The following is a 26,788-nucleotide window of genomic DNA, read 5'->3' on the forward strand; positions in this document are numbered from 1 at the left end:
AACTATAAAATGAAGCCCTCAATTTGTGAGCAAGAAGAAACAAGAAAGAAGTCACCATTACAAAGAGGATATACTCAAGACTGAAAGCAATTATGGCCAGCACTATATGCATAAAATAAACTATCCCATGAGCAAGATTCTTGGCGAGGGCCAAGAACAGTGACACTCATCAGGGCTGGGGCATCAACCCTGCTTATTTCTCGGTATCATCACAACAATAGCTTGTGACATCACTCAAGCTACAAAATACTGTATAAACATAACATGTATTCGTTCACCATGAAGCCACTGTCTGACCTTGCCCAAACAAAACAAAACTTGAGTTTAGTCTCAGTGCATCTCCCTAGGAGTACACAGGAAAAGTGGAGAAGACATTTGGCGCACTTAATCCCAGCTTAACATATCAACAGAACAGTGCTTTCTGGAAAACCTGGCCTCCAGAGGTGGGCCCTGTGGGCTTGGCTGTGCTCACCACACACAGTGAGACATCGGCCCACCCAGGGCAGCTGCCTCCAGAAAGCAGTCACTCCCTATCCACCGCACTCAAACTTGTTCACACAGGGGAAGAGTGAGATATGAGTGGCAACAGTGACCCCTCGTGGCAGCTTCCCTGAAGTGCCACATTCTCTAGGTCAGATGGCCTAGGAATCTTGGTTCTAATTCAGGCTTAAGATGCCCCAGGTGGCTGGGACACGTCAAAAGCCCAGTGGGGTGGCCCGGGAGGCAAATGGACTAGGACTTAGTCATCTTGTCATGTGGGCTTTAGGAGATGCAGCATCAGGAGGAACATGCATGTACACACTCACAGGTAGGCAGACACACAAGTACCCATGGATCCTTGCTCACATGCACACCATACGTATATACCGCCATACAAGAGACATCGGGCATGCACACACACATCCACACATGTACAGATGCACAATTATGTGCACACATAGGCACAGACATATGCACACACATCATGCCACAGATACACATCCACTCACATACACATGTGCGAAATGTACATTTATACAAGCTAGGTGTGGTGATCCTCACTTGTATTCTCAGCTACTCTAGAGGTGGAGGTAGAAGGGTCATGCCTGACAAAACAATCAAGTTATCTGCTATCATATATTGTATATATGCTTATTTGGTTATTTGAAATAGGATAGGGAAGGGGAAAAACAAGAAAAGGGGCAGGGGTGGGAGGAGGGAAATGGGAACCAAGACATGAGAAAGGGTATCAATATTTGTGAAGTAATGCACCTTCTATCTGGTGAATATAATGTAACCCTTCTATTAATTACAATAAAAAATATATGAAAAAACCAAGACACCTTCCCTGAAACACTGGGGGTGTGGCTCAAATAGTAGAATACCTGCCTATGAGGCATGAGACCCTGAACTTAACCCCAGAAACACAGAGAGAGAGGAAATCCTTTTAGAAGGGGAACAATTTAAAAGGTATTTCAGACTGGGAGTTTGGCATAGTGGTGCTTGGCTAGCATGCATGAAGACAGACCCAGGTTCGATTCCTTGGTATCACATATACAGAAAAAAGCTGGAAGTGGTGCTGTGGCTCAAGTGGTAGAGTGCTGGCCTTGAGAAAGCCCAAGGACTGAGCTCAGACCCTGAGTTCAAGGCCTAAGACTGGTAAAAAGAAAAAAAAGGTATTTCAAAACAAAGATAAAATAATGTTAACCATCAAAATTAAAAACTTTCTTGCTTTGGCTGGGTGCTGGTGGCTCACATCTGTAATCCTAGTTACTCAAGAGGCTGAGAAATGAGGATCGTGGTTCAAAGCCAGCCCAGGCAGAAAGCCCATGACACTCTCATCTACAATTAACCACCATAAAATAGGACACGAAGCTGTGGCTGAAAGTGGTAGAGTGCTAGCCCTGAGCAAAGAGCACAAGGACAGTGCCCAAGCCTAGAGTTCAAACCCCAGGACCACCAATACTAACAACAACAAAAACTTTCTTGCAACAAAGGACACTATCACCAAAATGGAAAGGCAACACAAAGAAGGGAAAAACTACTTGCAAATCTGTCTGTAATAAAAAGAATATCTAAAATATATCAAAAACTCCTGCAGCTCAACAAAAAATTTTTCTGATTTTAAAATGGGAAAAAGATTTTCCTGGACATGTCTCCAAAGATGATATATAAACAGTCAACACACATATGAAAAGCCAATCATCAGGAAATCACACAAAAAAACTCCCATCCATTAAGATAGCTATCATGAAAACAACAACAACAAAAAATAGAAAACCTCAAGTGTTGACAAGGATGGAAACCCTAGAGCTCTGTGTCCAGCTGGAAAAAATAAATAACAGAGAGGCCACCACAGTTCCTCCCAGTACCACACGGAAAGCCCAAGTGAGCCCACAAGCCTGATTCTGTGAACATCCAGAAGCACTGGAAACACAGAGACACAGAGCTCATGGCAGAAATTTTAGAAGTTAGTCCCAGTAGGATACCAACTGCAATTAACCTTGGTGATGAGTTAAGACTGAATTTCTCATCATCGGAACAAGTTTAAATGGACACCCACTTCACACCCATATCCCCAAGTTAAGACCAGAAGTTCAGATTCAGGAAGGCCCACCCTCCTACATCGCAGCCAGACGCCTCACCAGCAGGACAGACGCCTCCACTGCACAGCCAGCATCCAGCCAGAGCATCCACAGCAGAGGGCAGGGACTGAGGGCCACACAGATAGGTGAAAGCCGCAGAGTTCTGCAGCTGCATGAAAGGAACCACTATAGAGCCCAGGCTGGGAGAGCTGGCACTGAACAGAATCCAGACCACCCTGGAACTTGTAGTAATTGGCCTAGTGCAGGCTCACCACCAGACTGACTATCCAGCAAGGGGTATCAGCTCCTATCACAGGAAGCCCAGACCCCTACCGAACATGATACCACAATCAGTGGCCACACTGTGCTGATTGTTAAAGTAATGCTGTAACATTGTATTCTGCTGGAACTTTATGAAAATAAATGCCCTCTGAAGTTACAGAAACTGCTGCATAGAAATATAGGAAAAACAGGCATGTCTGATTCAAGAATAAGCAAAATACAGCAAAGGCGCCCCAGAGGTGACCTGTGGCTCATTACTCAGGTGGTGTCTCCCTTAGGGTCCATGCAACAGAGGTCCCGGAGCACAGCATCCAGTGGCACAGGACTTGCTTGTCAGAAAGTCCTGAAAACAGAATGGTTGCTGGACATCGCTCACCTTGCTAAGTAAGCACTATGTAGAACTTGTGGCTTAGAGTTTCTCTACACTCACGTAAAACCATACTTGTCATACACCCAGGATCTCTGCTGAACTTGAGGGAAGCCTCGGGTCCTATCTCAGCCAGCAGCCTTCTGTGCCACCTTGCACACTCTGTTTTCATTCTTCTGTCCCCTAAAGTGAAACTTCCACATTAGATATCTCTAAGATCTTTTCTAACTACTCCCTGCGGAAGTCTCTGGGACACAATGATTGCTCATCCAGGTTTCTGAGCTGTCGTCACTGGCCACCTGTTCCCAGAGGCATCCGCAGCCAGCTTTGGGCAGTGTTCCTCTCCCTGCTGCGTGGACCGGGTCGTGTGCTGGAGGCTCGAGGCATGGAGCTTCGACCACTAGACGAAACACTGGAGAACGGTGACAGCCCAGGGGAGGCCTGTGGGAATGTAACTGGCTCTCCTTACAAACCAGAAGCAGGGCCCCCTAAGCCACCATGTTCTACATAGCTGCCCTGACTATGTAGAACCCAGGATCACCTCTTGGGAGACAACAGAGAGCAACACAGAGGCCCCCCAGGGAAGGCAGGGGTAGAGGAGACACCCACACAGGCAGCTCTGCAATCATGGAGGGAGGGCCGCTCACAGGAAGCTTCCAGCGCCTCCATGTGGGATACAGAACCTCTCAGGGCACCCCTCTCTGTCTGGTCACCATCTCCCCTCCTATGAGGCCTTGTCATGGGCAGAGCAATCCGGCCCTGACAATCTTTTTTCATGATGTGGAAAACTGAGGCTTTGTTCATACTGAGTTTTCACAATATGGAAACAAACAGAAAAGGTCTTCTTGGCTATGCCTTTATAACATTTCAATAGATTAACGCTCTCACAATTGGAACACAAGATATCTAATGTAAAAGATTTGTAAATATAAGACCTATACAATAGCCATATCAAGCCACTGATAAAAAATTTCCCTAAACCCTAAATTACCCAAAGAGCTGCACCCAAAGCCTGAGCCTTCTGCAACTATGCAGGAAGCCCCGGTTCCCCTGCAGCACTACAAAAGCAAGTGAGCAAATAGTCACTCATATTTCTTGTCTAGTATATATTATTATTTATAAAATCCTACTTAACTTATTATTTTTCTTTTTCTTCTGCATTCTAGGGAACTCATAAGAACTTTAAAGGAACATCACTGACATCTGTGGGTAGTGTGTTGTTCTTCTTTCCTTCACCTTAAAATTCATTGCAGTTACAGTTTATTGCTGTTGCTTTCTTCCTTTTAACTTTTTAGAAGAAAGCCAAACATAACTAAAAGCAATACGAGTGTGAGATACCAGGCATATCACAGAGGCCAACGCATGCTGTGAACACAGAGCGCCTAGTGGGACTCTGCATACACACTCTCTTTCACAGACAGCACTGAGGCTGTGTACCAAGAAAGACCAAGACGAGCCAGACAGCTTCTATCTGCTAGAGGCTTGTACTCTATTTGAAGAATCAAAAGTATCCGCAGTCATATCTCACAGGTTAACAAAACAAAACATAAAATGGATTAAAGAAAACAAGAGAGTTTCTAGTAAATAAATTCCTCTTTGCATTTTCTGTGGGGAAATTAGGAGAAGCTGACTCAGCAGGAGGAAGCTTCTTCTAACTTCCTTGTGGTTACCATAGGAACTAAGCTTTTCATGGTCTCCATGGAAACTGGACCAACCCACTCTCACCATGGTCACCATGGAAACTGTGAACCAGCCCAACTAAACAGCACACTATGTGAACTAGATCAGCCCAGCTCCCCATGGTCACTTCTGAATGGCTGGGGTAGTCTGAGGAATCTGGCACCAGAGGCAAGATCTTCAGGTGGCTGTGTGGCCCTTGGGGATTTCAGGGTTTGCTTTTTCTGAAAAGAACAGAGTAGAAACAAATGACCTGAACCTGTCTTTCAATTCTGAAACCCCATGATCAGGTTCAAACGACGGTCAAACAAAAGTAGCAATCAGGATTTGAGGATGTGAACACAGGGTATTCTTATTATCAGCTCTAAGGGAAAGGTCATTTACAACAAATTCATATAACTACGGATGGAAAGAGCCTGCCATGGTAGCATATACTGGTAACTCCAGTCCTTGAGATGTGGAAGTAGAAGGATTACAAGGCAAACCTAGATTACATGAGAAAAGTCTGCGGAGGGGGAGACACAGAGACTGAGACAGAGGCACAGAGTCAAGAGAATGAGAATGAATATGAATATCTGAACTAAGTATAGAAATAGGGATAGGTGCAGTGGCTCATGCCTGAGCTCAGGGCTGAGATCTGAGGATTGTGGTTCAAAGCCAACCTGGGGAACTAAAGACCCTAGAGACTCTTATCTCCAATTAACCACTAGAAAACAGGAAGTGGGGCTGTGGTTCAGGGATAGGGCAGTAGCCTTAAGCTGAAGAGTTCAGGGACAGCGCCCAGGCCCAGAGTTCAAGCCCTGTGACAAAAACAAACAATCAAACAAAAACAAAACAAAAGAATAGAAAACAGGAAACAGAATAACCCAGCAGTACCAGTAGCAAGTGAACACCTTGCAAACCTGAGCTTTGCTGAACCAAGAGCACTGCCCCAGGGTGAGGGACCAGCTCCCTCTTCAGGATTCCCATTCCCAGAGCTGAAGGTTCAACCATCACAGATTGGCTGGGCCATCCTGACACCCTACTGTGCTCACTCAGGGTCAGCCCTGACATGGCTGCGGTGGAAGACCAGCCTTGAGGCCAGCCAGCTCCTCCCTCTGGCTGCGGAGCTGAAGGCCTCACACTTGCTGCAGAGCTTGTGGGTGCTGAGATAAGCCGTGGAGAGGGGGCTGCTTATCTGCAGCAGCCCATCTCCATCAGCAGCTCTGCACAGCGTTGCCAAGTAACCAGCTCCTACTCTTATCAGCCCAGAACCTTCCGTCAACTATTCAGGTGAGAATAGAAAAGACTGACAGGAGGGCTGGAAGCAGCTCAAACCAAAAATAGCACATTATGTGGATGAGGAAGGCGGTGGGAGGGGCTGGGGTCTGGTAGCCTTCACCTTATCTGGACAGAGGCAGCTGTCCATCACATGCCTTAAGGCGTCTGCTTTTCCACCAGCTAAAGTGCTCCTGACCATCTTCCTGGGGGACAAAGAAAAAGGACAGACTCCTAACCGGCTTTACTGAGACCCCCTCCCACCTCCCTCCCTCTGTCTCTGTCTCTCTCTGCCTCATCTCTGTCTCCTTCCCCATCTCCATCTCTGCCTCCCTCCCTCCTTCCTCTCCCTTCTCAGGCAGTGGAAGACCTCACAGAGCTGCCCAGAAGAGCATTCCTTCCTTTGTTCCTATGCAGCAGCACGAGGGCACAGCTTTACTGTTCCCTGTGTGAGAGTCATTCAGGAGGACATTCACAAGGCAAGACCCCTCCTCTTCCAACTCCATCCCTAGTTGTACTGTTAGGCTGGTGGGAGAAAGGAGCCTGTGTTGTGGTGGAGGTTGGGGAGCTCCTCTCCAGTCCAGCACACACGCCTGTGCCAACCCTTAGCTCTGAGAGAAGCTGCACTAGTCTGTCTTTCCTGTCTCTCAGAGCCTCTATGAAGACATGCAGGGAACATAGAGATGCTCTGCTACTTCTTCACCCAGCCCCGGGCTTCAGGCAGTGGCCACTGCCTGGACCCTTAGTCCTTGCACAAGATTCACCCTGCCCACTCTAACCTCAGCACCACCCCACAGCTCTGGAAAACAGGCCTGTCAGGGGCCCTCTGTATGGTCTCCTGGGGACAAAGCTTCCAGCGACTGGAGAACTTGAGAACGTTGTGCAGGTGGAGAGTTGTGACAGCTGTATACAATGTGAGTCTACTAAATGTCATGGAATTGTGCACCTAAAGATAACAAGAAGAAGAGGAGAAGGGGGGGTGGGGAAGGAAAGGGGAAGAGAGAGGGGGAGGAGAGGGAGAGGGGGAGGAGAGAGCAGGAAGAGGAGGGGAAAGGAGGAGGGGGAAGGAGGGAGAGAAAAGAAGGAGGGGGAGGAGGAAAAAAGGGGAGGGGAGAGGAGGAGGGGGAGGATGAGGAGAAAGAGGAGGAGGGGGAAGGAAAAAGGGGAGGAGGGAGAGGAGAGGGAGAGAGAGGAGGGGGAAGAGGGGGTTTTAGCAGAGTAGAAATGTGTGTGCCTAGCCTGAAAAAACTCTTGTGTTTAAACCCCAGTATTGTGGGGAAAAATAGGACGGTAAATTTTATTTTAAATTTTATTTTGCCATAGCTTATTGGTTTTGGTTTTGGTTTTATTGTTGGTCGTAGAGCTTGGACTATGGGCCTGAGCACTGTCCCTGAGTTCTTCAGTTCAAGGCCACATGGCCTGGCTTTGAACCCCAATCCTCAGATCTCAGCCTCCTGAGTAGCTGGGATTACAGGTGTGAGCCACCGTGCTGGCCCTGTTTTTTTTTTTTTTTTTTTGAAGCAGGGTATCACTGGGCCTGTTTTTGTTTTTTTGAATCAAGGAATCACTGTAGCCCAGGCTGACCTCAAACTTGTGATGCTTTTGGCTGCCTCCTGCAAGTAGCTTGGATTATAAATATGTCCCACCACACTGTATTATCATAATTTGTGTGGTGTTGGCACTGGTGCTTGAACTCAGGTCTCTCACTGGTAGTTTTGCACTGGTGTTCTCACTCAACTTTCCGATTCACAATTGGCACTCCGCTACTGGAACCATTGCTCCACTTCTGCTTGTTGCCAGTTAATTGAAGATAAGAGTTCTTGGATTTGTCTGCTTTGCCTCTCAGCTCTCAATTTCCTTAGTAGTTAGAAGTATGGGCATAAGCCACTGGTGCCTGGCTGCCTTAATTTTTAAATAATAACAAATTTTCCAAATGAATAAAAAGTTAAATAAGACAAGTGCCATCCCTACTTCAAAGAGTCTGAGATATAAATACAAAATAAAGGACTCTCTGTGGAAACCAGGAGCATCTGGAGGTTTCATCCCCAGCCAGGCTGACTGACAGGCCCCTGCTCTGGACCTCCAGACCACAATAACCCATTTTGTCACTGTTCCACTGCTGTCACTCATCACTTCATCAAAAGCATGCAAACCTAGCAGAACACTCGATCTGTTTGGAAATAGCTTGGTTTTCAATTAGGATTGCTTCTTAAGAGGGGCAGATGATGTTTTTAAGTAATAGATTTTATAAAGCTTACATTTGTATCTCGTTAGTAAAGAGATCTTTTGGTGAAGCTAATGAACAGTAAAGAAAAGTAAGGCCTTAAACAGCCCTGCCAGAGACCCAGCCAACCCCAGGGAGGGCCAAGCTGGAGCCAGGGTACAGCCCTTCTCCAATCAGAACAAAGGACTGCTCTGGAGTCCCAAACACTTCAAAAGCACTGCCATCCAGAGGACCCAAGATCCACAACACTGCAGGTTGTTTTCCAAAGACCAAAAACCAATAATAATGTCTATAAAACCCACATGGATCATCTTTAATCACTGTATCCCAACCAGCACTATTTAAAAACTAAGCCTCTGCAAAGTAGCTGACAAACATTAATGAGCAATAGCACACACATGGTAATGTAAATGAAAGGATAATGAAAGCAATTTATTTGAAAATTAAAATATGATTAAGAATGGCAGCTCAAGCAAGCATCCAGATGCCTAAAGAAAGACCTGATGTGTGACCAGACCCTCATTAACTCAGAAGCCTGAAAACATAGCTCTCCTTCTGTGACAGCTTCAAAAAGACAGCAACCAACCATCAGATGGAGGGAAGCCAGACCACTGCAAGCATAAACACAGAGTGCGGACATTGGACATCTTACAGGAGTGTTCTTCAACATGTCCTGATAGAGACAGGACCACATCCCCCTGCTCACAAAATAGCTACTGTATACTTGTCGACCCATACACAGAAGGAACGAGTAGATGCATGTCTCTCCACCCCAAGGTGCGCCACGTAGAGCAGGTGACACGTGGACATGTGCCCACTGAGGCCAAAATGGCCACATGGACGTGTGCCATCCCCTCCCAAGATGAGCACACACTCCCCATTCTGTGTGACCATATGGAAGTGCACACACCACCTCAGGGTGACCAAATGGATGCATGCTCATCTCCTCTCAGGATGACCACACAGGTGTCCGTCCACCCACCCACTTAGGATGACAACATCACGTCCCTGTTCATTTGTTTGTTTTTGGTTGGTCATGGGACTTGAACTCTGGGCCTGGGTGCTGTCCCTGAGTTCTTAAGCTTAAGGTTACCACCCTACCCCTTGAGCCACAGCCCCGCTTCTGGTTTTCTAGAGGTTAAATGGAGATAATTGCCGCATGGGCTTTAGTGCCTGGGCTGGCTTTGAACCACTATCCTCAAATCTCAGCCTTCTGAGTAGCTAGGGTTACAGGCATGAGCTTTGGTGCCCAGCCATTATGTCCTTTTTTATGAATCATTTTATTCACAAGTATTAACTATGATGCTTGGTATTAATCAGTAGTCTACCCCACTCAAGTTTGTGACTACTTCACTCTATATACCCTGAACAAAATAGGTGCTCAAACTGTGTTCAAGATGAACGAATAAATGAGGCTAAAATTTCCTGTTGCCCACCTCCAAAATTATTATCATCCTTTTCCTTAAAGGTCTCCATGTAATGAAGACAAATAAATGTCCAGTGAGAAGAAGCAAAAGCGATCTGCCAGTGTGTGGGAGGCAGTGCCCTGCCTCTGCCCCCAGGTGCCTGGTGTTTGAATGCTGTTTTCTGCATCTCGTAGGTGTGGGAAGTTGTGGATACAGCCACTTGACCTGCCTGGACTCCTCTTTGACCATGAACTACCATCCAGGCCTAGATGGTGTGCAACGGCCCGATGAGTGGGAATTTCTTTTTAACAACCCCTGACCCTTCTTCGTCTACAATGACACTGAGTTCATCATGCTATGTTAGCCAAGTCTTCAGATGTCTCAGTCCTATGGAAGCTACCTTGGCCACACTAAAGGTAAGAGACACCTGGGAACAGTGCCAGCGGGGACTGTGATGGGAGAGATCACCCCCATTCTGCTCCTGGGTCCTCTGCCTGTTTTTTTTTATTTAGTAAACAAAATTTTTTTATTCATCTTAGGTTTTAGGCTGCTTTTTAGTTTTGGAGGCTTTTAAAAAGAAAAGTGAATTAGGTCACTTCAATATCCACTGATTTCTTTTTATGAAAGTTGTATAATGCTGGAAGGTCATACCGAAGCTCTGTAAAACAAAAGGGACCTGCAATGATGTCCATTTTGATTTTCCATTCTGCAGCTTTCTTTGGAATATGCTGTCTGGTTGAAGGTTTGTGTAAGGTATATACTGCTATTCTTGCTATTTCCAGAGCCGTCTTTAGGAAAGCCAGATCAGTTCCTTTATTGTTTTTGGTGCCAAAGGGAAGATTCATAATTACTGTGTCAAATGACTTAGACATCTTATTAGATAAGATCACATCACATTGAACCATATCAACATTTGTTAACTCAGATTCTTCCATATTCCTCTGGAATATTTCCAGTGCATCGTTATCTATGTCAAATCCAACACATAACCCTGCTCCTAACATTGCAGTTCCGATGCTAAGTGCTCCACAACCACATCCTAAATCTGCAACCATTTCATCTTCAGTGTCATCATATGTGTTGTGGATTGTATAGAGCAAGCATGCTGCAATGTGAGGCCTGGTCGGATGCTGTTCTAGAAGGAGCTTGGGCTTTTCGAATCCATCCACTTGCTGCAGGCGACTCTCTAGTTCCTTAAGCCTTAATTTCTTCATTTTTCTTTTCTTTTTACGATGCTTTACTGTGCGACTTCTGCAGTGAAAATATGCCAGCTGTTTTGCTCCCTAGTTTCCACCAAGGCCGGAGTTTCTGCCACGCCTGGCCGCAAGGCCCCTCTCCGCCACACCTCCCAGGCGCCCCCGCCAAGCTCACGCGCCGCTCCCTCTGCCTGTTTTGTCTGAACATATGGACCTCTAAATCTGCCGACTCTCTACCCAAGGAACTCATTTATAGAGTATGGACAGCACATCTTTCACTTGAGACTCCTGCATGAATACTTGGGATCTCTGTTTGCATTCCTGAGCTCTAGGAGCTAGGGGTCCTGAGCCAGTTGGGGCAGTTCTTTCCTTTCACAGCCCATTTCATTGGCCATGTGACCTGCACAGGCATTTTAAGAGGTCAGAGGCCCTACTACCTCTTTGACTTAAACCTCACCTGGGTGTTGTACCCCAAATGATCTCTTGGACAGTGTTTTGAGGATGATCACAGTGGACTCTTAACTATCCCCTCCATGATAAACACACAGACACATGTCCACCCGCTCCAGGATAATTATCTACATGGACCTATGTTCACCCAACCTCAAGATGACCCCAGGAACTCATGTCTCTACATCTGCTCCCTGCCGAAGGGAGTCTGTGAAGTGCTCTAGTTCTTGCTTGCTGCTCAGACCATCACTTCCTCATACAAGAACCCTGGCTATCTGGTTCCATCTGAGATCTGAGCTACGAGCTAGATACTCACATTTAGGTAGCTATGAAGGGAGCCAGTTCACAGACTTCAAAGTTCAAGGCAAACCTTGTCCATCAGGTATAGTCTCAGCAAGCGTTGACCTGGGTCCTAGGAAGGTTCAAATCTAGTGACCACCCCAGGGGCTCCTAGGCAAAAGAAGCCCTGGAGCCGGGCCTGGTGCTATCCCACATTCACCACAGGCCACCCAAAAAGCAAGCCCTCCTGGGATACCACTGCCGGCACTGCCCACTGATGATCCATGCTGGGCAACAGCCTCATCCTGGCCTTGCGCCCACTTCCTGACTTCCCTTGAGAGCAGCTCTCAAAATCATTTTAGATCACAATAGCTCAAAACCTATGTTCATATGTCCAGATAGGATGAGGCTAAGCAAAATGAACTCCAAGATATGGAAACGATCTTTGTGATTGTTATTCTTAATATACTCTGCAAAGCTATTTCTTTTTTCTTCTTTTCCCCTTAAGGTTTATCTCATGTTGTTACTGTATCTGACTTTGGTACCTGGTATATTGTATATACATTTATTTGGGTATTTAAAAATGTGAAGGTAAGGGAAAAACAAGATGAGTGGGAGGGGGAAGGAAAATGGGAGAAAACACAGGAAGGGGTAACAATGTTCAGAAAGTAATGTATCCACTCCCTGATGAATGTAATAATGTGACCACAACAATAAATAAAATTAAAAGTGGGAGAAAACACAGGAAGGGTAACAATGTTCAGGAAGTAATGTATCCCTAGCTGATGAATGTAATAATGTGACCACAACAATAAAATAAAATTAAAAATGGGAGAAAACACAGGAAGGGGTAAACAATGCTCAGGAAGAAATGTACCCACTACTTGATGAATGTAACTGTAACCACAACAATAAAATAAAATTTTTAAAAAATGACACATACAAAAGAAAATAGTTCATTTTACTTCATTTACAACTAAAGAAAAGCAAAGTTTGGAATATATGTTTATCTGTATGTGTGTGCATCTTTCAATATATCCATATGCACACATTCATGTTTGTATATATATGCTTTATTCAGCCATAAAGAGAAATGAAATTTTTTCAGAAAAATGAATAGAACTGGGAATTATCACATTGAGTGACATAACCAAGCTCAAAATTCCAAACACCTCATATTCTCAGTCTTAATTGTTTGTAGAACCTAGAACTAAAATTTTGCTGTTGATGATGATGATGATGATGATGATGATGATGATGATTTGGAAGGAATATAAAATGGGAACTATCTGAGGAATTAGAGGGAGAAGAGGTGAGAAAGGAAAGAATAAGGGTGAAGAGGATCAAAGTATGTTACCTGTATGTATGTATGTATATGTGTGAAAACAGTGCAATGAAACCCACCAAAAACTATTTGCAAAAGGTGGAGAGAGGGGCGGGAGTGTGGCCTGGTGGTAGAGTGCTTGCCTAGCATGCACAAGACCACATATACATAGAAAAAGCCAGAAGTGGTGTTATGGCTCAACTGGTAGATCTCTAGCCTTGAGAAAGCTCAAGGATAGTGCTCAGGACCTGAGTTCAAGGCCCAAGACTGGCAAAAAAAAAAGGTGGAAAGAAAGAAAGGAAGGAATCGGAATATAATGGAGGGGTTTACACTTGTTCAAATTACACTGCATGTGTGCATATATGAAATTATCACATATCACTAATGCATGCTCACTTTTTTTCTCAGTCATGGGGCTTGAACTCTGGGACTGGGCTTTGTCCCTGAGCTCTTCAACTGAAGGCTACCACCCCACCCCTTAAGTCACAGCACCACTTCCATTTTTCAGGTGGTTAATTGGAGATAATAGTCTCATGAACTTTAGTGCCCAGGCTGGCTTTGAACGACGATCCTCAGAACTCAGCCTCCTGAGTAGCTAAGATGACAGGTTTGAGCCACTGTGCCCATCTTGCATGCTCGTTTTTAAATTAAAATTTTAAACAAAGGCAATTTAGAAAGGCTGTCTCTAGGAGAGCCCCTTTGATATTGAAACATACAGACACACACACACACACACACACACACACACACTCTGAAGGTATGTGAGATCCAATTTCAGAACAGACTAAGTAAATGAGGAAGCATCAGCCATGGGCTCTGAACCCTCTCTGGCCAGATAGCTCATGCAATCACTGCACATTTGCAGCCATATCTTTCTCTGTGTCCTTAAAAGTATCCGTACACATAGTCATGGAGCAGTGATGATTTCTAGAACAGCTACACTTGCATGAAGAACTGCAAACTCACTGCATTGTGCAGGGACCTCCTGGGAGGCTCAGTGCTAGGATCTGTGCCACGATGACAGGGTTAGGACAGGGTTAGGGAGCAGGGAATCAGCGGGGGCTGTTGTTAGTCCCAGATAAGGAAGGGCTCGTGACTGCAGAGGAAGCAATGAAGTTTGGTTTCCACAGGTGATTCTGAGGTCAGGGAGAAGAATGTTACCTGAGGAGACTGGACGAGTGTCAGACAGGCAGGCTGGAACATAGCAAAACAGGAGACAACCTGTATGCACATGTGCACACACACCTGAAAAGCATGCACACACTTAACCAGACATAACTTCCTGGTACTTCCTGGTACTGTGCATTTTCCTCCCTCCGAAAGCACGTGGAGGTTGAAAGATCAACTAATAATATTCTAGCCAACAGGGTTTTGTGAGACAAGTTGATTAAGACCAGTAAAACTTTTTGAAAAATTCAGATCAGTCACAAATCTATTTGCCACACAATTAAGATTTTTTTTTCAGAACAGGCGTCTTAAGTTTGTGTTCAGTTAAATTTAAGCAAGAACGTTTCTTTCTTTGTGTATAATTGTAAATCAATTTTTAACTATCTTCCAAAATCTGAGAGTAAAATAGAGACAGAGATTCAACATGTAAGTTTAATAAAGGCATTCATGTTAAAGCTGGGTGGATGTTCAATTAAACATCAAACTGCACACTGAACACCACACATGCAGTACCCCATGCATAATTCCCTCTCCCAGCACAAAAGTGCTCAAGCTTTGCTATCACAAGGGAGGCTACCATCTGTACCCAATCTGTCTCTGGGTTTCACCCCTGTCCACACTGTTCTACCTGCCCCCACACAGACAGGCCATCAAGGTAAACTTACCTCTGTCTAGGGCCCACTGTTTAGAGACCCATCTGTGGCTCCAGACTTCCATCTGGAAAAGAACGTCAACACTGTGGCCACAACCCCATGGGGTTGAATCAGGGGTTCCCTACACACAATTACCTTTCACCTGCACATGGCATATACATGCATGTACACATTCTCAGCCTTGAAAAACAGTCCATGTGGGTCTTTTTCTGACAATCCCAATAAACAGCCTTTATCCTTCAGACATCATCAGCAAAAATCCCATACTCAGAAGTATGCATGTAAACTAGGACTTGAGGTAGAAAACCATCCTCCTTATTGATTAGAGGGAAGACACACTTCACTGCCCTGCTACGAGGAGCTTGGGAAGGTGACAGGCCTGTAGATAGCTGACTGTCTTTTCTCAACACAGATGCTTTAAGCTCATCACATCAACAATGGTATGATTTTCCCTTCCTTTCCTGCTCTCCTCTCCATTCTCTTCCTCTTCCTTCCCTGTCTTCCCATCAAGGAAGCCATACTTGGCTTTCTCTCTGATAATGAATTTTGATCAGCCAGTGTCAGAAAAGCATTTGCACTTGTACAAAACAGCACATGCCCTGACCAATTATGTATTTGTGGTTGAAACCCTCTAACCCGGGAATGAGGGGAGCCATTCCGTAAGGAACATGTGCAGACACAGGCACACAGACAGCATTACCAGGAGAAACTTCAGCCGTTATAAACTGACAGTCCTTGCACATGCATCTCTCTGTGGCCTGGAGATAATGAGAAATCACCATAGCAACCCTTGAACAACTACCCACATCTCTGCTTGTTTCCCTGAACACAGTGCAGTGGGGCTGCGCCTCTGTCATTTGCTAGGACTTGTCTCAGAATACATATCTCCTAGAATCAGCTGCCATTTACAGCCAGGGTTCCCTATCTGAATTCTATCTATGCCTCTGGTCACCAGAAATCTAACGCCACTGTCATTCAATGCAGTTCTGTTTCCATGGGCTATTTTAAAGGGAAAACATTTCAAATAACCTAAAGCATACTAGGGAAAGTGACGAGGGTTTATAATAACAGGCAATTCTTCCACTGGCATCCAGCTCCATTTCTGCTGCCACAGCCCAGAGCTGTTGGGCAATGCTGCTCCCTCACACTCAAGTTTTGAAAATAATAGCTTTGTGGTAGAGGATGAACAGAGCTGACCTCAGAATCAGAGCAGCCCTTGGTGATGCCAAGGAAGGAAGTTTAGGTGGATGAAGGATCTAGCTCAGGCACAAGTAGACAAAAAAAAAAAAAGAATTGCACACAAGGACCAGACCCCAAGATGGGAGGATGAGGGTCCTGCCCTCATCTGGCAAGAGCTTTGCAATTGTCAACACAATGCAGTGCTCTAAGTCTCTCCCTACATTTCATCCAGTGTAGTCAGGTGCTTCATCACTGAGGCCTCTAGGTCTCAGACCTAGCCAACCAAGGTCAGAGGAAGACCAAATAAGGCTACCTTAGCCTTGAATAGGAGATGAGGCTGAGAGTGGAACAAGTAGTCACTGCTGCCAGCTCCGGTCACTGGGCTCTTGATAGACAGCACGGCATCAACTATACTCACTGTTGACTTCTCCAGCTGGAGAAACGCCTTTGTGACTTAGGTGCCCTCCTTTTGGGAACACTACCCCGAAGCATGAAATATGTTTTCTTGCCAATAATCCTTCCCAGGAGTGCAATCTCCCTCTTGACCACTCCATAGGCATCAAGCTAAGAAAGAAATAGTCTAGATGCTTCACTGGTAGGCCACATGGAAGCCCGGGCTCACCAAAAGGCAGCTCTGAATGTGATGGATTCATTTTCACAGGCTCAGACCTTGCAAGCTTTAACTCTGACCCAGCACATGGACACACTTTCTGACCTCACTGAAATTAAGTGTATCCTTGCTGCTGGGTGATAATCTCCAGACTCTGGGAGACCTTAATGCATAGACAGCACCTGGGCAAGGGCTCAAGAAGACAAAGGTCAATGCTAAAATTGTCCCAAAAGAGCAGCTCTTGTTTCAAGCCATCTGCTAAGTTTTCCTTCCCCGCCAGAAGTAGGGAGACATGGAAGAATACACCGTGCAATCTAACATCCAGCTTCCCAGCGTTCTGAGCTTGACATAGGCTGGCATATGGAACCAAGCCTCTGAAGTCAGCATCCAAGAAGCATGTGGTAGGTGGACAGTTTTGAACTAGTCTCATCTTCTCTCATGGTCCATTTGCCTTTACTCATTAGTTGAACCATCACTAAGCATCTACTCTGTGCCCAGCCCTGTTCTAGAATCTGGGAAGATATAGACAGTCTGTTGCCTAGACCTCTCCTAAGTCCAAAGAAAGTGAACTCGTGGACACATAACAAATACACAACTGGTGTGCCCTCTCACCCAGTGCCACCCTTGAGCTGGCCTGACTGATGGGAAGGAAAAGGCCTAGATTGTGAAGTTCTGCTAGAGGAGACTGCAGCGGGGTCCGTCTCTGTGGAAATACGTCACCTCGGCTGAGTCTTGACAATGGGTTGGTGAGGTATAGAATGAGGGAGTTGCATGGATGCTAGCAGCCATGGCTTTGGGGTTGTCCCTGGCAAATTTAAAAGTAGAAGATGATCAGGCACCAAGTCCGAAAGCACTTTCTGGGTGTTAGGGTCAGATTTGGATGAGGCAGGCTGTCAACAAAGGACTGCAGTCAGACCCTCTCCAGATGCCATTGGCAAAACTTTTAGAGGTGTTCAAAAAGTGGTGGGATTAACATTACAGAAAATCCTGAAAGATGTTCTACACATAGAAAACCAAAATAAATGCAATATAGGGAAAGAAATGGCACCTAAACAGCATACCATCTAAGGGCCACAAGAACTGTCAAGGCACAGGCCCTAATGAAAGCTTTCAAAAATGACAGGAACTAATAAATATCTCTCAATCCTAACTCTCAATATCAATGGACTTAACTCTCCAATTAAACAACATAGACTATCTAGTTGGATCAAAAAGTAAGATCCATCATTCTGCTGTCTTCAAAAGACACATCTTACCCAAAAAAACAAACATTTTTTGAAAGTGAGAGGATGGAATAAACTTTATCAAGCTAATGGCCCCCATAAACAGGCTGGAGTTGTTATCATCATATCAGATAAAATAGACTTCAAACTAAAATTAGTGAGAAAAGAAAAAGAAGGTTACTACATACTACTAAAGGGATCTTTCCTCCAGGAGGACATAACCATCCTAAATATCTACACACCTAATCCCGGAGCACCGAACTTCATCAAGCAAACTTTACTTTCACTGAAACCATACATAGATCGAAATACAGTGATTGTCGGTGACTTTAACACACCACTCTCACCTATGGACAGATCAACCAGGCAAAAACTCAACAGAGAAACCTTAGAATTGAACAACTGTATAGAGCAACTCGATCTAACAGACATCTGCAGATTATTCCACCCAGCCACAACACAATATACGTTTTTTTCAGCAGCTCATGGAACATTTTCCAAAATAGACCACATTTTAGGGCATAAAACAAACCTGGGCAGATTCAGAAACACTGAAATTATTCCCTGCACTCTCTCATACCACAAGGGCATTGAATTGGAACTGAACACCCATCTCCACCAATGAAAACCCTGTAACTCATGGAGATTAAACAACACATTGTTGAATCACCAATGGGTCATCGAGGAGATCAGAACAGAAATCCAACAGTTTATGAAATTTAACAAAAAGGAGCACACAAAATATCAGCTCCTTTGGGACACGGCAAAGGCAGTACTCAGAGGAAAATTTATAGGTCTGAGTGCCTACAATAACAAATTGGAAAAATCACAAACCAACAATTTAACGTGTCACTTTAAGCTCCTGGAAAAAGAGCAACAAACCAACCCTAACCCCAGTAGAAGGAAGCAAATTATTAAAATTAAAGCAGAATTAAATGAATTGGAGTCCAAAAAAACTATAGAAAGAATCAACAAAACAAGGAGTTGGTTCTTTGAAAAAATTAACAAAATTGACAGACTCTTAGCAAATCTTACCAAAAAAGAAGGATGCATACAGAAATAAACAAAATCACAGATGAAAATGGTAATATCACGACAGAAATTCCAAGCTCCAGAGCATCATGAGGGAATACTTCTCAAACCTTTATGCCAACAAATTTGAGAATCTAGAAGAAATGGATGAATTTCTAGCCAATATTAACATACCCACACTGAACCAAGAAGAACCCAACTACACAAGCCTATTTCACGCACTCAAATAGAAATGGCAATAAGAGACCTTCCACCTAAGAAAAGCCAAGGGCCAGATGGATTCACAGCTGAAGTCTATAAGGTCTTCAAAGCAGAGCTCACACCAATATTCCTCAAGCTCTTCAACAAAATTGAAAATGAAGGCTTTTTACCAAACTCATTCTATGAAGCCAGTATAATCCTCATCCCCAAACCAGACAGAGATTCATCAAAGAAACAGAACTATAGACCTATTTCTTTAATGAACATCGATGCAAAACTTCTCAACAAAATACTGGCCAACTGTCTACAACAACTCATCAAAAATTTATACACTATGATCAAACTGGATTCATCACAGGGAGACAAAGCTGGTTCAACATACGCAAATCAATTAATATAATTCAACACATCAACAGGAGCAAGGACAAAAATCATATGATTGTCTCAATAGATGCAGAAAAGACATTTGACAAGATCCAACACCCCTTTATGTTAAAAGCTCGGGAGAAACTAGGAATCCATGGAACATTCTTCAGTATAATAAAGGCTGTGTATCACAAACCCACAGCTAGCATTATACTTAATGGCGAAAAGTTAAAGCCATTCCCTCTAAATGAGACAAGGATGCCCACTCTCTCCACTCCTCTTTAACACAGTATTAGAATTCCTAGCCAGAGCAATAACTCAAGAAGCAAGCATAAAGGGGATCCAAATAGAGAAAGAGGAAGTAAAACTTTCCCTCTTTGCAGGTGACATGATTCTGTATTTAAAGAATCCAATAGACTCCACTCCCAAGTTCCTTGAGCTGATTCAAAACTTTGGAAAGGTAGCAGGGTATAAAATTAACCCTCAAAAATCAACTGCCTTCCTCTACGCCAACAGTGAGAGGAACGAGGCAACAATCAGGAAAGCAACTCCTTTTGCAATAGCCTCAAATAAAATAAAGTACCTAGGAGTTATCTTAACTAAGAATGTACAGAACCTTTTAGATGAAAACTTTAAAACCCTGAAAAAAGGAAATTAAAGCAGAACTGAGGAAATGGGAAAACCTCCTATGTTCCTGGATTGAAAGAATCAACATTGTGAAAATGACAATCTTGCCAAGGGCTATCTACAAATTCAGTGCAATACCCATCAATATCCCAATGTCATTCTTTAAAGTAGTAGAAGAGGCAATCCAAAATTTCATATGGAATAATAAAAGACCCCGTATAGCAAAAACAATTCTTAGCAGAAAGAACAGCACAGGAGGAATTTCAATACCAAACTTTAGACTCTATTAGAGAGCTATAGTGACCAAAACAGCTTGGTACTGGCACAAGAACAGGCCTGAAGATCAATGGAATAGAACTGCAGACCCAGATATTAAACCACAGACCTATGGCCACCTAATCTTTGACAAGGGAGCCAAAAAAATAGAATGGAAGAAAGACAGCCCCCTCAACAAGTGGTGCTGGCAGAACTGGTTAAGCACCTGCAGAAAACTAAAGTTGGATCCCTCTTTGCACCCTGCACTAGAATTAACTTCAAATGGATCAAAGACCTCGAGGTAAAAGCCAATACACTGAAAACTTTACAAGAAGGAATAGGAGACAGACGAGGCCTCCTTGGCACAGGTCAAAACTTTCTTAATAAGGACCAAGAATCACAACAAATCAGAAAAAGGCTGGATAAGTGGGACTGCATTAAATTGCAGAGCTTTTGTATGGCAAAGGACATAGCCAGTAAATTAATTAGGAAGCCTACAGAGTGGGAGAAGATCTTCACCAACCATACAACAGACAAAGGCCTCATATCTAAAATATATCAACAACTCAAAAAATTGAATCACTCCAAAACTAATCTCCAAAGAAACAACCATCCCATTAAAAGATGGGCCAAAGACTTAGAGAGTCTTCTCTGAAGAAAAAATAAAAATGGCCTATAGACACATGAAGAAATGCTCAACATCTCTGGTCATAAAAAAAATGCGAATCAAAACAACTCTAAGATTCCACCTCATTCCAGTTAGAATGGCCAGGATCAAGAAAACTAATAACAACAGATGCTGGAGGGGATGTGGCCAGGAGGGATCACTACTACACTGTTGGTGGGAGTGCAAACTTGTTCAACCACTATGGAAAGCAGTATGGCAGTTCCTCAAAAGACTAAACATAGAGCTCCCCTATGAGCCAGCAATTCCACTACTTGGCATTTACCCAATTGTCCAGAAACAAGGGCATACTAAATCCACTAGCACAACAATGTTCATTGCAGCACTATTTACCATAGCAAAGATATGGAACCAACCCAGATGTCCCTCAGTTGATGAGTGGATCAATAAGATGTGGTATTTGTACACAATGGAATTCTATGCTGCTGTCAGAAAGAACGGCATCACCCCATTTGTTAGGAAATGGAAAGACTTAGAAAAAATTATATTAAGTGAAGTAAGCCAGACTCAAAGGAACATAGGCTCAATGGTTTCCCTCATTTGTCATAATCAGTAGAAACCTTGGACTCTCCTAGCAGACATTTGCAATAGAGCAAAACCTAGATACATAAGGCCATACAGTATGATGCTAAACGAAAGGACCTCTAGGATATAGAAACAAAAGCCAAATAATGAGTGACTGTTGTCCTTAATGTACTATGTTATCTCTCATCTCTTTTGCTGCCCCTTGGTTATCTCATATTGTTACAGTATCTCACTTTGTTATCTGATATATTGGATATATTTGTATTTGGTTATTTGAAATTGGATAGGGAAGGGGGGGAACAAGATGAGGGGTGGGGGTGGGGGGAAGGGAAATGGGGACCATGACATTAGAAAGGGTATCAATGTATGTGAAGTAATGCACCTTCTATTTGGCGAATATAATGTAACCCTTCTATTAATTACAATAAAATATATGAAAAAAGTGGTGGGATTATACAGTGGGTACAGCATGAGAACCAGAGATGAACATTCACCATGGGGTGATGCCTTCCAGGCAAAGGCTAAGGTTTCCTGAAGAGATGGAAGCTCCATCCCTGATGCTGACAGCATCAAGTTCTGCTCATTTCCACCTTGCTGCTGGCAGAATTTAGACCATCAGCATTGTCCTATCACAAACCCAGCTTGCTCTGCACTCCTCAGACCTGCCTGGTTTTTTTCTTAAGAGTGGTGCTCTACCACTTGAGCCACAGCTCCATTTCTGGCTGTTTGGTGGTTAATTGTAGACAGAATCTACAGATTTTCCTGCCCAGGCTGGCATCAAACTGCAGCAGTCAAATTTCAGCCCCCAAGTAGCTAGGCTTAGCACCACGAGTGTACCAAAATAAATTTTAATGACATGAAATACAATGAGCCTACTTTCTAAACCTTTTTAAATTAACATACATGTTAGAAAACACATGGATGGCATATAGCTGCATCCATCTTAACCATATGAAGTAAAAAACACACTTTGTCTTCAAGATTCAGTTAGTTTGGATTTGAGCTCTGAAATGAAGGTTCATTAGGAAGGAGATTTGCTGTGTCATTCTACAGCCCTGTCCCTCAATTAACTGTCTGGTCATTGAGGGATGAGCCGTGCCAGCTGAGAGACCTTCCACATACAAAGAAGAGAGCTGAGGTAAATATGAAGAAAATACTTCTTGTTAAGTAAATTAAAAATAGGATCTGTAAAAGTTTCTGCACAGACAAAGACATAGCTGCTAAAATAGAAAGACAGCTAACCAAGTGGGAAAAGATTTTTACCAACAATACATCAGCCAGACACTTAATATTCAATATCTACAGGGAACTCAAGAAACTAATCCCCACCTCCACAAACCCAAGAAACCAATCACTAAATGGGCAAGGGAACTAAAGAGAGACTTATCAGAGGAAGAGGTTAAAATGTCAAAGAAACATATAAAAATGCTCATCATCCATGGTCATAAAAGAAATGCAAATAAAAACAACCCTAAGATACCACCTTACCCCAATCAGAATGGCCAATATTCTGAATTCAGAAGGAGTAAATGCTGCTGGGGATATGGAGAAAGAAGAATCCTACTGCACTGCTGGTGGGAATGTAAACTAGTACAGCTACTCTGGAAGGCGGTTTAGAGGTTCCACAAAAAACTAAACATAGACCTTTCCTATGATCCCGCCATACCATTCTTAGACATCTACCCTGAGCATCATAACCCAGAATATGATAAGGACACTTGCAAGGCCAAGTTCATCACTGCACTATTCACAAGAGCCAAGTGATGGAAACAACCCAGATGCCTTACTACAGATGAATGGATAAAAAAATGTGATATATATATGGAATATACATATATACACAATGGAATTCTACATAGCCACCAGACAAGATAAAATAATGGCATTTGCTGGGAAGTGGATGAAGCTAGAGCACATCATGTTGTGTAAGATAAGACCAAAGGAACAAGAAGTCTCCTTGGTATGTGGATAGTAGATCCAAACAATACAAGAGCGATGACTCAATACTCAGATACTGAAGGTCATTGACATGAACTTGGAGATATAAATATAATATATAGATTTAGAAATCTATGATGGAACATATATTCTATAGATATTGATATATAGATCAATATGTATCTATAACCTACAAAGACTCAGCTTAATTTTAATTTTGTTCTTAAATTTATGTGCCAGTGATTGCATATAGAGATTCCATTCTTGAATACTTGTTTGTTAAACTTTGTATTTGAAATGTGATGTAAAAAATCAGTGTTAATAAAAACACTTTAATTTTTTAAAAAATTAAAATACCTCCTTTAGTCATGTAATAGGGCCAAAAGACACATGAACAAATGTTCAACATCACTACCTATAAAGGAAATGCAAACCAAAACAACACTGAGATGCTACCTCACTCCAGTTAGAATAGCCATTATCAAGACAACAACAGCAGCTGCTGGTAACTGATGTGGCCAAAAGGGAACACTACTACACTGTTGGTGTAAACTTATTCAACCACTCTGGAAACAGTATGGAAATTACTCAGAAAAAATCAAACATAGAACTACCCTCAAATCCAGCAATTTCACTCCTGGGCATTCATCCAAAGGATTACAAACCAGGATAGGGTAAAGCCCCAGCACAACTGTGTTTACTGCAGTACTATTCACTGTAGCCAAAGTGTGGAATCAGCTCAGGTGCCCTTCAATGGATGAATGGATGTGGATATATACACAACGGAATTGTACTCATTCATTAGAAAGAACAATAAAGCATCATTTGCAGAGACACGGAAGGACCTGGAAAAAGTTATGTTAAGTGAAGTAAATCCAGCCCAGAGAGACGAAGTGTATGTGTTTCTCTAATATGAGGAAGCTAGAATTCAATTATAAATATGAATAAATACTTTGGCAGGTATGCAAATATATACAAATGTATTAACTGAAATGCAGTAATTCCGGAGAAAACTCAAACAGTGTAGTTCCATAGGCTAAATCAAAGGTCAGCAAGATAAACACCAGAAATTGGGTATTTGAAGGATATGGGGACAAGGGCGCAGATGTGTGAAGAGAACAGGGGAAACACAGTCAAAGCTTCTATGCAAATCCTACAAAACTTTTAAAAAGTAAGGTGGGGAGGGGTTGGTGGGAAGAGTGAGAATGCTCAAAAGCATGGATTTGACCAAGATACAGTGTGTGCATCAACTGCTTTGCTGGGTGGCAACTCCTTCCTGGAACTACTTAATAATAATAAACAATAATGAACTGAAGCACCTCTGCCTCGTGTGATCTGACTCCTGGATCCAGCACACTGGCTGAGCTGGCCGGACACTGGGCCCCGGGCCTGTGAGGGGCTGCAAGGCCTGGAGGGACAGAGGGCAAGGCTTGTGGGAGGAACCTGAGAAGCATGAAGGAGGCTGTGGCCACACCCAGAGGAGGAAGCTGTGCTGACAGAATGACCTTGAACCAAGGGACCACAGCCAGGCTGAGGCAGTTCCCCAGGGAGAGAGCCAGGAGGAAGAGCCCTCGCTCTCCCTCCCCCCTTCCCTTCCTCCTCCCCTCTTCTAAACTGCTGCTTACAGCGGGTACTTTGTATAGTCAATCACTTATAGAGAAATTGTGGAGCTTTCTGATTTCAGAGGATCAGTACACCTTCCACCAATAAAGTCAGTATTTCCTTTTTAGTTAATTGGGAATCTAAATTTTGGCAATAGGTCCAATATTAATTCAATAGAATATATACTTCAAACACACACACACACACACACACACACACACACACACACACACAACCAAAGGCCAATCTTGGAATTCATGGCTGAATAAATGGAGAGAAAATAAAATATTCGGCAAGCATACCAGCTTCTCTGAGGTGGACAGTAATTAATGATATGTCCAGTATTGCCTGGGCGACTCTTGACACCACCCTCAGTGAGGCAGAGCGCCTCGGTCAGAGGTGCCCTCCCACAGGGAGCTCTTTCTCCCGATGACTGCCACCCTTGGCGTCCCCTCAGGGGAGGCATCTACTGTGCACACTCTGCCCAGTGTTACCCACGTGGCGCAGACAAGGGCTGTAGCTAAATTCCAATCTTGCGCTCTGTGTGAGCACGGTGAGCCAGTCCACGGGGAGATGAATGTATCACAAGACTGCAAACCACACACACCTATCCGCGTGCTTCAGAAGAACCAAGGCACAGGCCTGTGGGAGGCCTGGGGGCCCAGTGGCACTGGAGTGCAGGGTCCATGGGAATCCAGCTCTGGACCCAGGGGGCCTCTGGTGCCTCCCTATAAACAGGCATCTGCCCAATGTCTGCCCACAAGCCAAAGCTTCTTGCATGACCTCCAGATCCATTTGTGCTTCATACCTGCCCATGGGTAGGATATGGGAAATAAGTTCCCTTCAATAAGGAGAAATTTCTAGGTACACAAACTTCTCAGTCTCAGTACATTTCTCCTTACAACAGCACCAAGTTCCTGCCCCACAAAAGGAAGCCACAAAGGTCATGTGTGGACAAATGGCACCATGTGGACCCCGGAGGACACAGAGAAGGTCTTTCCAGGAGCCTCCTGTACTGCAGCCAGTCTTGCCATACAGAGGACACCCTGTTACCGCTTTTTCATACACACACACACACACACACACACACACACACACACACACACACATCCAGCATTCTGGCGGCTTCTTCTAGCCAAAAATAAAGAGTTTGAAAATCCTGAAAACACCTAGGAAATTTAAACCCTGTGGTTACCAATTACGAAAGGTAAAATGCTCTTAACACACTCCCCAACTAACACCATAAAGAAAACTAAAGTTCAGTCCAAGCTCCTGTGAGTGTGTGGAGAGCTTCCTCTCCAGGAGTTGCTCCACAGCCACCCCACGCTTCAACTTCACATAAATGATGCAGAAATGGCTCCCAGCATGAGATGACATTTAGACACTTAGAGCATAAACTGAAGGTTAAAGCACTTCCTTCCGACAACAGAAAGGTCTCTTCCCAGGTGTCCACTGCACTTCTACCTCAGCTGCATTTCTTACTTTTAAAAATGTGCATTCTGGAACTGATATAATTTTAATCAGAAAATGTTTTTTAACTGGGTGTGGTGGCTCATGCCTGTAATCCTAGCTTACACAGGAAGCTGAGACCTGAGGATCGAGGTTCAAAGCCAGCCCAGGCACTAAAGACCGTGAGACTCTTTTCTCCAATTAACCTCTAGAAAACCAGAAGTGGAGCTGTGCTCCAGGGGTAGGGCAG

At 43.9% G+C, this 26,788-nt stretch overlaps 1 protein-coding gene, 1 long non-coding RNA gene and 1 pseudogene across 2 annotated transcripts in view; 1 reads left to right on the forward strand and 2 right to left on the reverse strand.

The window, feature by feature from the left end:
- Ptprn2 (protein tyrosine phosphatase receptor type N2) overlaps positions 1 to 26,788 on the reverse strand; it is a 228,394-nt gene that overhangs the window by 85,885 nt on the left and 115,721 nt on the right. The window lies entirely within an intron of this gene.
- On the forward strand, positions 6,955 to 11,953 carry LOC150063847 (uncharacterized). The gene is made up of 3 exons (XR_016535465.1): positions 6,955 to 7,061; positions 9,972 to 10,193; positions 11,035 to 11,953. It is a non-coding gene; the product is annotated as an uncharacterized LOC150063847 (long non-coding RNA).
- Positions 10,349 to 11,051, reverse strand: LOC150063848 (rRNA N(6)-adenosine-methyltransferase METTL5 pseudogene; annotated as a pseudogene).

Source organism: Megascapheus bottae, chromosome 5 (assembly GCF_031878675.1).
Source record: "Megascapheus bottae isolate mThoBot1 chromosome 5, mThoBot2.hap1, whole genome shotgun sequence".
NCBI lineage: Eukaryota > Metazoa > Chordata > Mammalia > Rodentia > Geomyidae > Megascapheus > Megascapheus bottae.